General features: G+C 43.7%; 1 protein-coding gene across 6 annotated transcripts in view; it reads left to right on the top strand.

The window, feature by feature from the left end:
- Positions 1 to 7,542: 7,542 nt before the first annotated feature.
- The window catches only part of TMBIM6 (transmembrane BAX inhibitor motif containing 6), a 24,210-nt gene continuing 19,271 nt past the window's right edge, over positions 7,543 to 12,481 (top strand). For 4 of the 6 annotated variants that reach the window (XM_011964788.1, XM_011964813.1, XM_011964834.1 and 1 more), the window contains exon 1: positions 7,543 to 7,644. The gene's annotated coding sequence lies outside the window, so the exon portion shown is untranslated. Of the gene's footprint in view, positions 8,323 to 12,481 lie in introns of all 6 variants that reach the window. The other 2 variants (XM_011964801.1, XM_011964795.1) reach the window with 2 other exon arrangements.

Genomic DNA, 12,481 nt, shown 5'->3' with positions numbered 1-12,481 from the left:
CGGGCGCCTGTAGTCCCAGCTACTAGGGAGGCTGAGGCAGGAGAATGGCGTGAACCCGGGAGGCGGAGCTTGCAGTGAGTCGAGATCGCGCCACAGGCACTCCAGCCTGGGCGACTGAGCAAGACTCTGTCTCAAAAAAAAAAAAAAGATACTCAATATCATTAGTCATTAGGGAAATGCAAAGCAAAAACACAGTGACATATCACTTCATATCTAATAAGATAGCTATAAACAAAACCATGGGTAATAAGGAATGTTGGCAAGGATGTAAAGAAATTAGTGACCAGAAACTGCTGATGAGAACATAAAATGGTAGAGCAACTTTGGAAAACAGGTTGGCAATTCCTCAAAAAGTTAAATCTAAACTTATCATATGGCCAGGCACGGTGGCTCATGCCTGTAACCCCAGCACTTTGGGAGGCGAGGCAGGCAGATCACCTGAGTTTGGGAGTTCGAGACCAGCCTGGCCAACATGGTAAAACCCCGTCTCTACTAAAAATACAAAAAAATTAGCTGGGCCTGGTGGCAGGCGTCTGTAATCCCGGCTACTTGGGAGGCTGAGGCAGGAGAATTGCTTGAACCCAGGAGGCAGAAGTTGCAGTGAGCCGAGATTGCACCATTGCACTTCAGCCTTGGCGACAGTGAGACTCTGTCTCAAAAATAAAATAAAATAAAGTTACCATATGATCCAGCAACTCTACTCCTAGGTATATATCCAAAATAAATGAAAGCATATGTCCACACAAAAATTTGTACATGAATGCTCATAGCAGCATTATTCATAAAAGCCAAAAAGTGGAAATAACCCAAATATCCATCATTGGACATTTAAAGTGAGTGGACAAACTAAATGTAGTATAGTCATACAATGGAATATGATTCAGCCATAAAAAGGAATGAAATACTGATACATGCTACAACATAGATGAACTTTAAAATATTATGCTAAGTTAAAGAAGTCAGATACCAAAAGCTACATATTGTATGATTCTATGAAATTTCCAGGATAGGCAAATCTAGAGACAGAAAGGAAATTAGTAATTGTTGGGGTTGTGGAGAAAGAGAGAAGGAAATTAACCCTGCTAATGAATGGAGGGATTTTTTTGGAGCGTAATGAAAACGTTGTGAGGGCTGGGCATGGTGGCTCATGCCTGTAATCCCAGAATTTTGGGACATCAAGGCTAGAGGATTGATTGAGTCCAGGAGTTCAAGACCAGCATAGGCAACATAGTGAGACCCTGTCTCTACAAAATTTTAAAAAATTTATTTTAATTAGCCAGGTATGGTGGTGCACACCTGTAGTCCCAGCTACTTGGGAGGCTGAGGTGGGAGGATTGCTTGAGCCCAGGAGGTCAAGGCTGCAGTAAGCCATTATTGTACCACTGTACTCTAACCTGGGCAACAGAGCGACTCCCTGTCTCAAATATTTTAATGTTAAAAATATTTTTAAAATGAAAATAAGGTTCTGGAATTAGTGGTGATTGCACAATCTTGGGAATATTCTAAAAATGACTAAAACGTACACTTTAAAAGGGTGAATTTCACATTGGGAGGCTGAAACAGGAGGATCACTTGAGTCCAGGAGTTGGAGACCAGCCTGGGCAACATGGCGAGATCCCATCTCTACAGAAAAAAAAAAATTGTTTTATTTTGTTTTTGAGATGGAGTCTTGCTCTGTCGCCAGGCTGGAGTGCAGTGGCACCATCTCGGCTCATTGCAACCTCTGACTCCCTGGTTCAAACGATCCTCCTGCCTCAGCCTCCCAAGTAGTTGGGATTACAGGCACACTCCACCACGCCCAGCTAATTTTTGTATTTTTAGTAGAGATGGGGTTTTGCCATGTTGGCCAGGATGGTCTCGATCTCCAGACCTCGTGATCCATTCGTCTCAGCCTCCCAAAGTGCTGGGATTACAAGTGTGAGCCACTGCGCCTGGCCAAAAAAAAAAAAAATGTTTTAAATTGCAAGGCATGGTGGTACACACCTGTGGTTCCTGCTACTCGGGAGGCTGTGGCAGGAGGATTGCTAGAGCCCAGGAGTTCAAGGCTGCAGTGAGCCATGTTTGCACCACTGCACTCCAGCCTGGGTGACAGAGCGAGACCCTACCTCAATTAAAAAAATAATTGGGCCGGTAATTTATAATAATTAAACAATAAATGGTAATTTTTTTTTTTTTTTTTTCTGAGACAGACTCTCACTCTGTCACCCAGGCTGGGGGTAGAGTAGCACAATCTTGGCTCATTGCAATCTCCACCTACTGGGTTCAAGTGATTCTTGTGCCTCAGCCATCTGAGTAACAGGGATTACAGGTGTGTGCCACCATGCCCAGCTAATTGTTGTATTTTTAGTAGAGATGGGGTTTCACTACATTTTCCAGGCTGGTCTCAAACTGCTGGCCTCAAGTTATCCACTCACCTTGGCCTCCCAAAGTGCTGGGATTACAGGTGTGAGCCAATACACCTGGCCTAATTGGTAAATTTTATGATACGTGAATTATGTCTCAATTTTTAAATTTATTACAAATACATTTTAAATATTTTAAATGTATTAAAAAATTATAAATGTAAACAAAAGTTTATGAGGCTATGTGAAGCATAATGACATATAGCAAAATGATATATCAATGAAGACTTAGAATAATGGGTAGAAAAGAGGTATCAGCTTATTTTCCATATCAGAGCATATGATGATTCTTCATAGTGTGCAGGTACCACCTTTTCTTGTTCAGGTCCAAAAATCATGTTCTTCATGTTCTTTATTGTCAAATGTGCCATTCCTGGCTAATTTCATATCTCCCGCCAAGAGAAAAAGGTAGTAACTCTGTTATTATAATTCCATGGGTCTTTGGAACCTGTTTGTATTGAAACAATATAGACATTTTTGTTTCTGGAGTTCCTTAATACTCTTGGTTACAACATTACTCATGATGCATTATTCATGATGTTGTCCATGACTCTCTCAAAAATTATTATTGTATTTTCTTTTAAATTTTTTATTTTATTTCATGTTATTTTATTACTGTGTTTTCTTGATTATGATCACAAATGCAAGTCTTATCCAGAGAATGCCCAAAAATGTGAACAATAATTTGTTTTATGGTCATGTTAAATTTTCACTCAGAATTTTATGTAATAAACATAGAGCATCACTTCTTCTAACCCTATCTTCTTTTGCACACTTTAAACCATAATTACAACATTCCTAGACTATCAGTTATTTGAATGTTGACCACATCCCTATCTTTTGGACACCATCAACAACAGGGAAGATGTGTGAAGGGCCCACAGGTGCAGCAAGAGGAGTGATCCCATTCCTGCATGCCTCATTTGGCATGACTTAAGACAAACATGGAGGGAGCATTGCATCACCACATCAGTCAGAAGCAAAAGAAGACATCGGTTGGAAAGGGCTCTTTGGCACTGTGTAGCAACAATACCAAAATCATTCATCTTGGAGGAGAAAGGTTATACTAACCCGGGAGGACTGCCTGACACCTGTCATGGAATCTTCTGTGGGGGTGGGGTAACTACCCTGGGTGTGAGTGATGGGGCAGAAGGGAGATGGCATGCAGTCATACACGGAATAAAAGATGTCTGCTACCACCCTGTAGTCCTCAGTTGCTGTGGACCACCAGCAGTTCCACAGTCAGAACACTGACAAGGGAGGGCCAGCACAAGGTCCCCAACACATGGGTCATGACTGAGGGTTGGCCCTCTGAGTTCAGAGACCTGAACTCATCTTGAGTTTGACACCAAATAAGCATGTCAACACTATTCTGGAGACCCAATTTCACACTATTTTATGAAAGAACTGTGCTGGCCAGCAAGAGTGACTGACTGACTTACCTGCAAGGTGCTCTCAAATTCTTGTTTTCTTTTTTGTAGAGATGGCATCTCGCTTTGTTGCCCAGGCTGGTCTTGAACTCCTGGCTTTGAGGGATCCTCCGACCTCGGCCTCCCAAAGTGCTAGGATTACAGGCATGAGCCACCATGCCTTGCCTCAAAGATAACATAATAAATGATTATTGTTTTAAGCCACTGAGTTTTGTAGTGCTCTGTTACAAAACAGTAGATAAATAATACATATGACTAAAAACCTAGGTGTCATCCTTGACTCCTCTTTCTCTTACATCCCACATCCAATCTGCCAGCAAATTATATTGGTTTTACCTTCAATATATATCCAGAATCTACTTCCCACCACCTCCACCACTACCACTTTAGTGTGAACCTTCTAACTGTACTGCTTCTACGCTTGAATCTCCACAATTTATTTTCAAACAGCAGCCAGTGTTACTGTAAGAAGGTAAGTCATATAATGTTAGTCCTCTGCTAAAAACCCTGCAGTGGTTACCTATTTTCCTTAGAAAAAAAAGCCAAGGTCTTAAGTCTTTCAAGCCCCTACATGATCTGCTCCCACTACACTACTTCTCTGACTGCATCTCCTGTCCTTCTGCCCTAATTTATACCACTGCAGCGGCACTGGCCTTCCTACTGTTCTTCACCTGTGCCAGGCATGTTTCTACTTAAGGCTTTTGCCCTTACTGTTCCTCTGTCTGAAATACTCTTTCCTTGGATCCTGCGTTGCACAATCCCTCCCTCATCTCCTCCAAGTTATTGCTCAAGTCTTACTTCCCAATGAAACCTACCACCTCTGTAATTTCTACATGTTCATCTCTCTGAACCTTTTTTTTTTTTTTTTTTTGAGACAGTCTCACTTTGTCACCCAGGCTGGCGAGATCTCGGCTCACTGCAACCTCCACCTCCTGGAATCAAGTGATGCTCATTCCTCAGCCTCTGGAGTAGCTGGGATTATAGGCTCGTGCCGCCACACCTGGCTAATTTTTGTATTTTTAGTAGAGATGGGGTTTCACCATGTTGCCCAGGCTGGCCTTGAACTCCTGACCTCAGGTGATCCACCCGCCTCAGCCTCCATCTCTGTGAACTTCCGATACTAATTATCCTACTCTATTCTACAGCACTTATACTCTAACAATACTACACAATTTACTTATTATGCTTATTATTTAGTTTTTCTCCCTCTGTTAGAATTTAAGCTCTATGAGGGCAGTGATTTTCGTATTTTGTTCACTGATATACCCACATATGCATAAAGCAGGCACGTCGTAGGTGCTCAATAAATGAATAACCTATGTCACTAAAAACTGTGCAGGCAGAACTCTTAGCAAGTTCTTGTTCTAGGCACATAATTTAAGCCTGACAAAAGGTCAATTGAACCTTAAGTATGGCATGAAAACAGAGCTGCAGCACCTGAAAGGGCCACACTGGTACAAACGTAAAAATCTTGGGGACAGGCGTGGTGGCTCACGTCTGTAATCCCAACACTTTGGGAGGCCATGGCAGGTGGATCACCTGAGGTCAGGAGTTCAAGTCCAGCCTGGCCAACATGGTAAAACCCTGTCTCTATTAAAAATTTAAAAAATTAGCCGGGTGTGGTGGCATGCACCTGTAATTCCAGCAACTTGGGAGGCTGAGGCAGGAGAATCGCTTGAACCCGGGAGGCGGAGGTTGCAGTGATCGCGCCATTGCACTCCAGCCTGGGCGACAACTCTGTCTCAAAAGAAAAAAAAAAAAGTGGCTATATGATCAGGCCAGGCACGGGGGCTCATGCCCGTAATCCCAGCACTTTGGGAGGCCAAGGTGGGTGGATCACTTGAGCTCAGGAGTTCAAGACCAGCCTGGGCTACCTAGTGAAACCCTGTCTCTACCCCCCCAAAAAAAAAAAAAAAAATTAGCCAGGCATGGTGGCGTGCGTCTGTAGTCCCAGCTACTTAGGAGGCTATAGTGGGAGAATCACTTGAACCCAGGAGGTGGAGGTTGCAGCAAGCCAAGATTGTGCCACTGCACTCCAGCCTGGGTGACAGAACAAGACCCTGTCTCAGAAAAAAGAAAAAAAAAAAAAGAGTGGATATATGCTCTGTGGAGCCTGAAACGTATACAATTGTGGGGCTCTAAAATTATGTAATAAATTCAATATTTATTTAGAGTAAATAAACATGTAATAAAGAATTAAATGATGTCATAAAGTCAACATTTAGAATGAGAAGAATCATTGTAGATTTTGAAATACTGACAAAAACCACAGACATCACAAAGTCCAAAAGATAATAATAACTGCCTAGCAACTGCTGTAAGTCTTCACCCATCTTGCATTTTTTAGTTGCATACTCTTTGCAACTAAATGACCATTTTATACCATTTTTATAGAGATGTTAGAAAGCTAAATTAGTCAAAAATAGATTTTAAATAATTGATAGTCTCGAAACTTTGTAGTATCAGCTTTCCAACTCCTTACTATAATGTCTTGCACAGGTGGTGCTTCTCGCTGAGGAAAGCCCTGGGGAGAATTCCAGCCCTTTGACCTCCCTTGGCTTGGTCTCCAAAAGGGCTGCTAAGACAGCTCCGTCTGGTGGTCACTGCCCTCGTCCCCTAGCCCACCCACCCTAGTCCACCCTCAACTGCCACTTGGCCTGAGAGAGTGACCTCCATGCTGGGGACCAAGGGTCCGATGAAGAACTGGTAATACTTTTTTTTTTCCATTCCGGTGGAATGAGGTTCAGAGTATATATTAGGTTGTACTACAGCAAAAATTAGATTGTATTACAGAAAATTAACTTTTTTGGTTTTTTTGAGACGGGGTCTCGCTCTGTCTCCCAGGCTGTAGGGCAGTGGCACCGTCTCGGCTCACTGCAACCTCCACCTCCTGGGTTCAAGCGATTCTCCTGCCTTAGCCTCCCGAATTGCTGGGATTACAGGCACGCGCCACCACGCCCGGCTAATTTTTTAAATTTTTAATAGAGACGGGGTTTTACTCTGTTGGCCAGATTGGTCTCGAATTTCTGGCCTCAAGTGATCTGCCCACCTCAGCCTCCCAAAGTGCTGGGATTACAGGCGTAAGCCACCAATCCTGGCCGAAAATTAACTTCTATTAATTGCATACCTGGGTTTGCGTACTGAGAATCATACCCTGGATATTTGTATTCCTTACTGAAAAGAACTGTTCTATTTTTCCAGAAAGTGGTTTCCTAAATTCTGGCTTTCCTCCTGTTCTCCTGGAATCTTGCTATTTCCTTCTCGCATACTCTAGAGAAGTGCTTTCAAAGGTGCTCTGAAGCTTACGCTTCACTGGTTTCACAGTAAATCGCCCCCTGTGAGGGCGCTTTTTTTTAATGTGTTCTCTGAATCGCTTTCCCAGTTTAACACTGCATGACAAGACTATAAAGCCAGAATCCCGAAACTGCGGCGCTACCCCTTCACAAGTCGTGGGGCTGTCCGGGGGTAGCCTGCCCATTTTCACTTTCTCCACTAGAGGAAGCAGCGCACCGTGACCCTGGCTTACTACGGTAAGAAGGCGGAGACTTTTTGCTTCGACGGCGGTTGGTGGCCAGAGTCTTGATCGACAAGCTCAGGCCTCTGAACTAAGCAGCCGTTGTTTTTGCAAGTACAGCCAATGGAAAGGCAGAAGTGCAGTCAACGGCCAATGAGGACTGGTTTTAAGCGGACCACAGGGCGGGGCTTCCCTCGAGAGGCGGACGCCGGATAAAGGATCGGGAGCGGACGTGGGCGAGTCAGAGCACATCCGGTGTTAGAAGCGCCTGTAGGCCTTGGAGAGGCTGGTAAGGAAGGTACGTCTGGAGTTAGTACTGGGCGAACTGGGAGTGAGAAATGGAAAGGGAGTTAGCAGTTACTGTCTGAGCAAGAGTGGGAGTAGCTTCCGTCTGCGGACAGGTGGCACCTGAAGGAACGAGGCCCTGCTCGGAGACCAGACTCGGGAAAACTGGGTGGAGAGGGAAGCTAGGGAACTAGTGCTGCGCATGCGCAACAGTGCTGAAGCGGGGCGGGGGGTTGGGGCGGAGGCGAGTCTGCGGGGTTTTGGGGGGGCGTCGAGGCCCCTATTCTGCCCCAGAGCGCTGGCGAAGGACCATTCTCAGCCCGTCTTTTCCTTTCTCCCGCTCCTCCTCCTCCACTAAGTGTAGACGCAGGGCCCCTTGGCCCAGCTTCGATCGCTCGAATTCAGAGCACGTCCTTCCGAGGTGAAGGAACGCGAAACCCCACCCAACCGATTGCTGTTTGGCTGCTGGCGGGTCCTCGGGTCGGGCTGACCCTGGGTGAGCGGCCTGGAGCCGAGTCTCGAGGTGGGGCCTGGCGGGCGGGTGATGTCACACTCTCTGTGACACGCGAGGCTCCTTAGTTACTTCTTAGCCAACGGCAGAGGCGGAAGGCGAGAGGAGGCTGGGGCTGGGGCTGCCTTCCCAGGCCCACGAAGAGGCCCCGCTCTGTTCGGATTGGTTACCTTTGGGCAGGTGAAGTGGCTTTGGTTTGTTTGGTCTTGAGCTTTTGTGGGCGTCTAAGTCTGCTCAGGAAGGGCGTCGTTGGGCAGTTTTTTATTTTGGGCCTATTTGCTGGATCTGTGGTAACAGATAGGCTTTGGTATCTTTGTATATTTACTAAGTGTAGAATTACTATCCCGTGCCAGCCTGGGCTGCTTGGGGTCATCAGCCTTTCGTTGACCACCCCCACAACAAAAATCACTATGAACTTGAGACTGTGTTCCAGCAATTTGTGAATGTGTAACCCAGTAGAAGGGCTGACTGTGCTTGAAACAGACAAGGATTTTAAGGTCAAAGGTAAATAAATGGTAAATGGACTTTTCTAGTTACTTACTGATATTTACAGTTTTTCTTTTGTATGTGTGGTTTAAGAATTTAATTCTGGAACGATATCGGAATTGCACAAACACATTTCTTATGGCCCGTGTATACACTTTTTTCCCCTGTAATTATTGTATTTACACTCTTTGGTGTTTTCTTATTCCTTTTTGTTGTCTAATATTTTTTGTTCTGGCCTAAATATGTTGACGTTTAGATTGTCTGCCACTTTCCTCCAGTAGGGACAGTATAGTTGAACCCTTGGGAAATACAATCTGTACTTTGGATCCAGAGTTTCCTTCTTCCGTTATTCATCTGGTTGTGGAAACATGGCTTAGTACCTTCCTTCTTTTTTTTTTTTTTTTTTTTGAGGCGGAGCCTCACTGTTGCCCAGGCTAGAGAGCAGTGGCACAATCATGGCTCACTTGAACCTTGACCTCCCCTGCCTTAGGTGATCCTCCCACCCCAGCCTCCTGAGTAGCTAGGACCACAGGTGGACGTCACCAACTCCAGCTAATTTTTGTATTTTTTGTGGAGTTGGGGTTACACCATGTTGCCCAGGATGACCAACTCCTGTACTCAAGCGATTTATTTATTGTTATTACTATTATTATGGTTTTTTGAGACATCTCACTTCCTTACCCAAGGTGGAGTGCAGTGGTGCAATCTCAGCTCACTGCAGCCTCCGCCTCTCGGGTTTTTGCAATTCTCATGCCTCAGCCTCCTAAGTAGCTGAGATTACAGGCTTACCACCACGCCCAGCTAATTTTTGTATTTTTAGTAGAGACGGGCTTTTGCCATGTTGTCCAGCCTGGTCTCGAACTCCTGACCTCAAGTGATTCGCCCGCCTCCACCTCCCAAAATGCTAGGATTACAAGTGTAATCCTTTCCTAAAGAATAAGAGTCATCTCTCCTAAAGAATAAGAAAAGGTAAAATTAATCCAGATACTTAGCATTTTCAAGTTATTTCCCTGATTAAAGATACACTTCATGCTCTTTATACAAACGCTGAAAATACAGGAAAAATGTCATAGGAATTAATGTATGTTTTGGGAGTTTTTTGTTTTAAAGATTTGTCTTCACCTGTGGCTGAAACTTACTTTTGAAAGCTTATATAAATGAAAACTTATTTTTCTACTGTAGGATGGAATAGTAAAAAGAGCACTAGACTATAGTGGTCAGAAGACCCCAAATCTGGTTCTGACTCTGCTATTTAACTTTCTGATGTTGGTCAAATCAATACTAATGTTTGTTTTAGTAGTTTACGTTGATTTCACATAGATTTTCTTACTGGCATTCAGTAGAGCAGGTACTAATCATCATTATCTTACAGATGAGGAAGCTGAGATAACCTTAGGTAAAATGATTTTTCCTAGGTTATGTGGTAGAAAGTGGCAGCACTTGTGACACCAAATCCTGTCCTCTTGCCACTATTGCATTGCCTTTTTGAACTTAAAAAAGATGTATATTTAAAGTGGGCCTAATCTTGCCCTTTCTTCGTGGGTTGATGTGTGAGGATTAAAAGGCATATGTATATAAGAGCACCTTAAAAGTTCTAAATTTTATATAAATGTAGTCAGGAGTATTAGTATAGAAGGTACTACTGCTGGCCTGACGAGTTTCATTTTATTTCGTGAACTACCCAAGGGTATTAATTTCCTTTAGGGAAACCATTGAATATTCTGATGCTCTAACTTCTAATGTTTTTTCCTTTATTACTTTGACCTGGTTGTAGAATCTGGTAGAAGTGTCTTCTGCTACTCTGTTTTGTTCCCCCAGAGTTTCTAACCAAACTGCATGCAGCCCTTCGTAGTTTTTATACACATTTTGTTTTCCAAAGATGGTGTTCGAGACCAAGGAGAAGCCTGTCTCCTTGACTTTAAGGTTACTTGAGTGACCCCTTGAGGTAGGTTCCACTCTGAGCCAGCTGGGCAATGTTGACTTAAGGTTACAGCACTCTTGATCTGATAATAGGTTCTAAATTTGCTCTAGAGACTCTGTAGTGCTTATATCTTGGGGATAGCTGAGCTGAACCAGATGCAGACTCTGCCCTCAGGGTGAGAAGTTTCTGCACAATTAACTGGAATCCAAAACACTTGAAAAAGGAGCTTCAAGAGTGAGGGTGAAGTGGGTGTGCTGTTTGTCCTAATCTGTGTGTGCTCCCATTTGGGCTAAATATGGTGTTATTGGGGAGGGATTACTGGTTTATACTGGAAGAAGATTATTTAGGATTTTGGGGCCTTCTTAGGATTCAGTATCTGTCAAACAGTTGTTAATAGAGAAGGAGATGCAGTAGTGTCAAAGTTTGGTACAAAAAATAATTTATTGAAGGCAGTAGACATTTCATCTCCAGTTACCGGTTTGGTTTTGAGGCAGCGCCCTAGAGAGATGGATTCAGTATTAGCTAATCCAGGGATTTGGGTCCAAGTTAAGGGAGAGGCTGGGACATCTAGGGTGTCCACCTGGGAAGATCAAAGCTCAGCCCTAGTTGAATGAAACACAATTCCTTGGATTGTTCCAAAACTGAACTGACCTACCTCCTGGGAGTGGCAGGGAAAGCACCAAGCTATTAAGCATTTACTTCATCAAATCCTTTACTATATCAGATTATCACTTAGTGGCTATTAGGCTGTCTCAAAATGCCCATGGCCCTGTGGGAGAAGAGCGATAGTATAAATGTGCTAGAGGAAAGGTATGCCATTTAAACAAAAGTACAGACAGACCCCAATTTATGATGATTTGACTTAAAGATTTTTTACTTTATAATGATACGAAAGTTCTACTTGTTTGTTAGAAACTGTACTTCAGGCCGGGCACAGTGGCTCATGCCTGTAATCCCAGTACTTTGGGAGGCCGAGGTGGGCAGATCAGTTGAGGTCAGGAGTTCAAGACCAGCCTGGCCAACATGGCAAAACCGTGTCTCTACTTAAAATACAAAAATTAGCTGGGCGTGGTGGCACACGCCTGTAATCCCAGCTACTTGGGAGGCTAAGGCATGATAATCGCTTGAATCCGGGAGGCGGAGGTTGCAGTGAGCTGAGATCATACCACTGCACTCCAGCCTGGGCGACCGAGCGAGACTATCTCAAAAAAATTAAAAAAAATAAAAAGAAACTATCCTTCAAATTTTGAATTTCCTTCTTTTCCCAGACTAGGGATGTCTGGTATGATGCTTTTACATGAGATATTCAACACTTTATTATAAAGTAGGCTTTGTGTTAGATAGTTTTGCCCAACTTCAGACTAATGTAAGTGTTCTGGGCACATTTAAGGTAAGGTAGGCTAGGCTTAAGCTATAATGTTTGGTAGGTTATGTGTAATAAATGCATAAATTACGATATTTTCATTTTACAATGGGATTATTGGGATGTAACTTCATTGTAAATCGAGCATCTGTACTTTTAACTAGTAATGAGATTTTTCAAGTGCCTTTACATTTCAGTTTATAATTTTCTTTTTTCTTTTTTTTTTTTTTTTTTGAGATGGAGTCTCACTCTGTCACCCAGGCTGGAGTGCAATAGTGCCATCTTGGTTCACTGCAACCTCCGCCTCCCAAGTTCAAGCGGTTCTCCTGCCTCAGCCTCCCAAGTAGCTGGGATTACAGGCGCCCCCCACCACGCCCGGCTTATTTTTGTATTTTTAGTAGAGATGGGGTTTCACTATGTTGGCTAGGCTGGCCTCGAAGTCCTGACCTTGTGATCCTCCCACCTTGGCCTCCCAAAGTGCTGGGATTACAGGTGTGAGGCACCGTGCCCAGCCTATAATTTTCTTACCACCATCCGCCTCCGAAGTTATTACTATTATTATTATTATT

Source organism: Mandrillus leucophaeus, unplaced genomic scaffold (genome assembly GCF_000951045.1).
Source record: "Mandrillus leucophaeus isolate KB7577 unplaced genomic scaffold, Mleu.le_1.0 Scaffold118, whole genome shotgun sequence".
In the NCBI taxonomy this organism is placed as follows: domain Eukaryota; kingdom Metazoa; phylum Chordata; class Mammalia; order Primates; family Cercopithecidae; genus Mandrillus; species Mandrillus leucophaeus.
The sequence above is the reverse complement of the archived record's forward strand: the minus strand, read 5'-3'. Positions and strand labels throughout refer to the sequence as shown.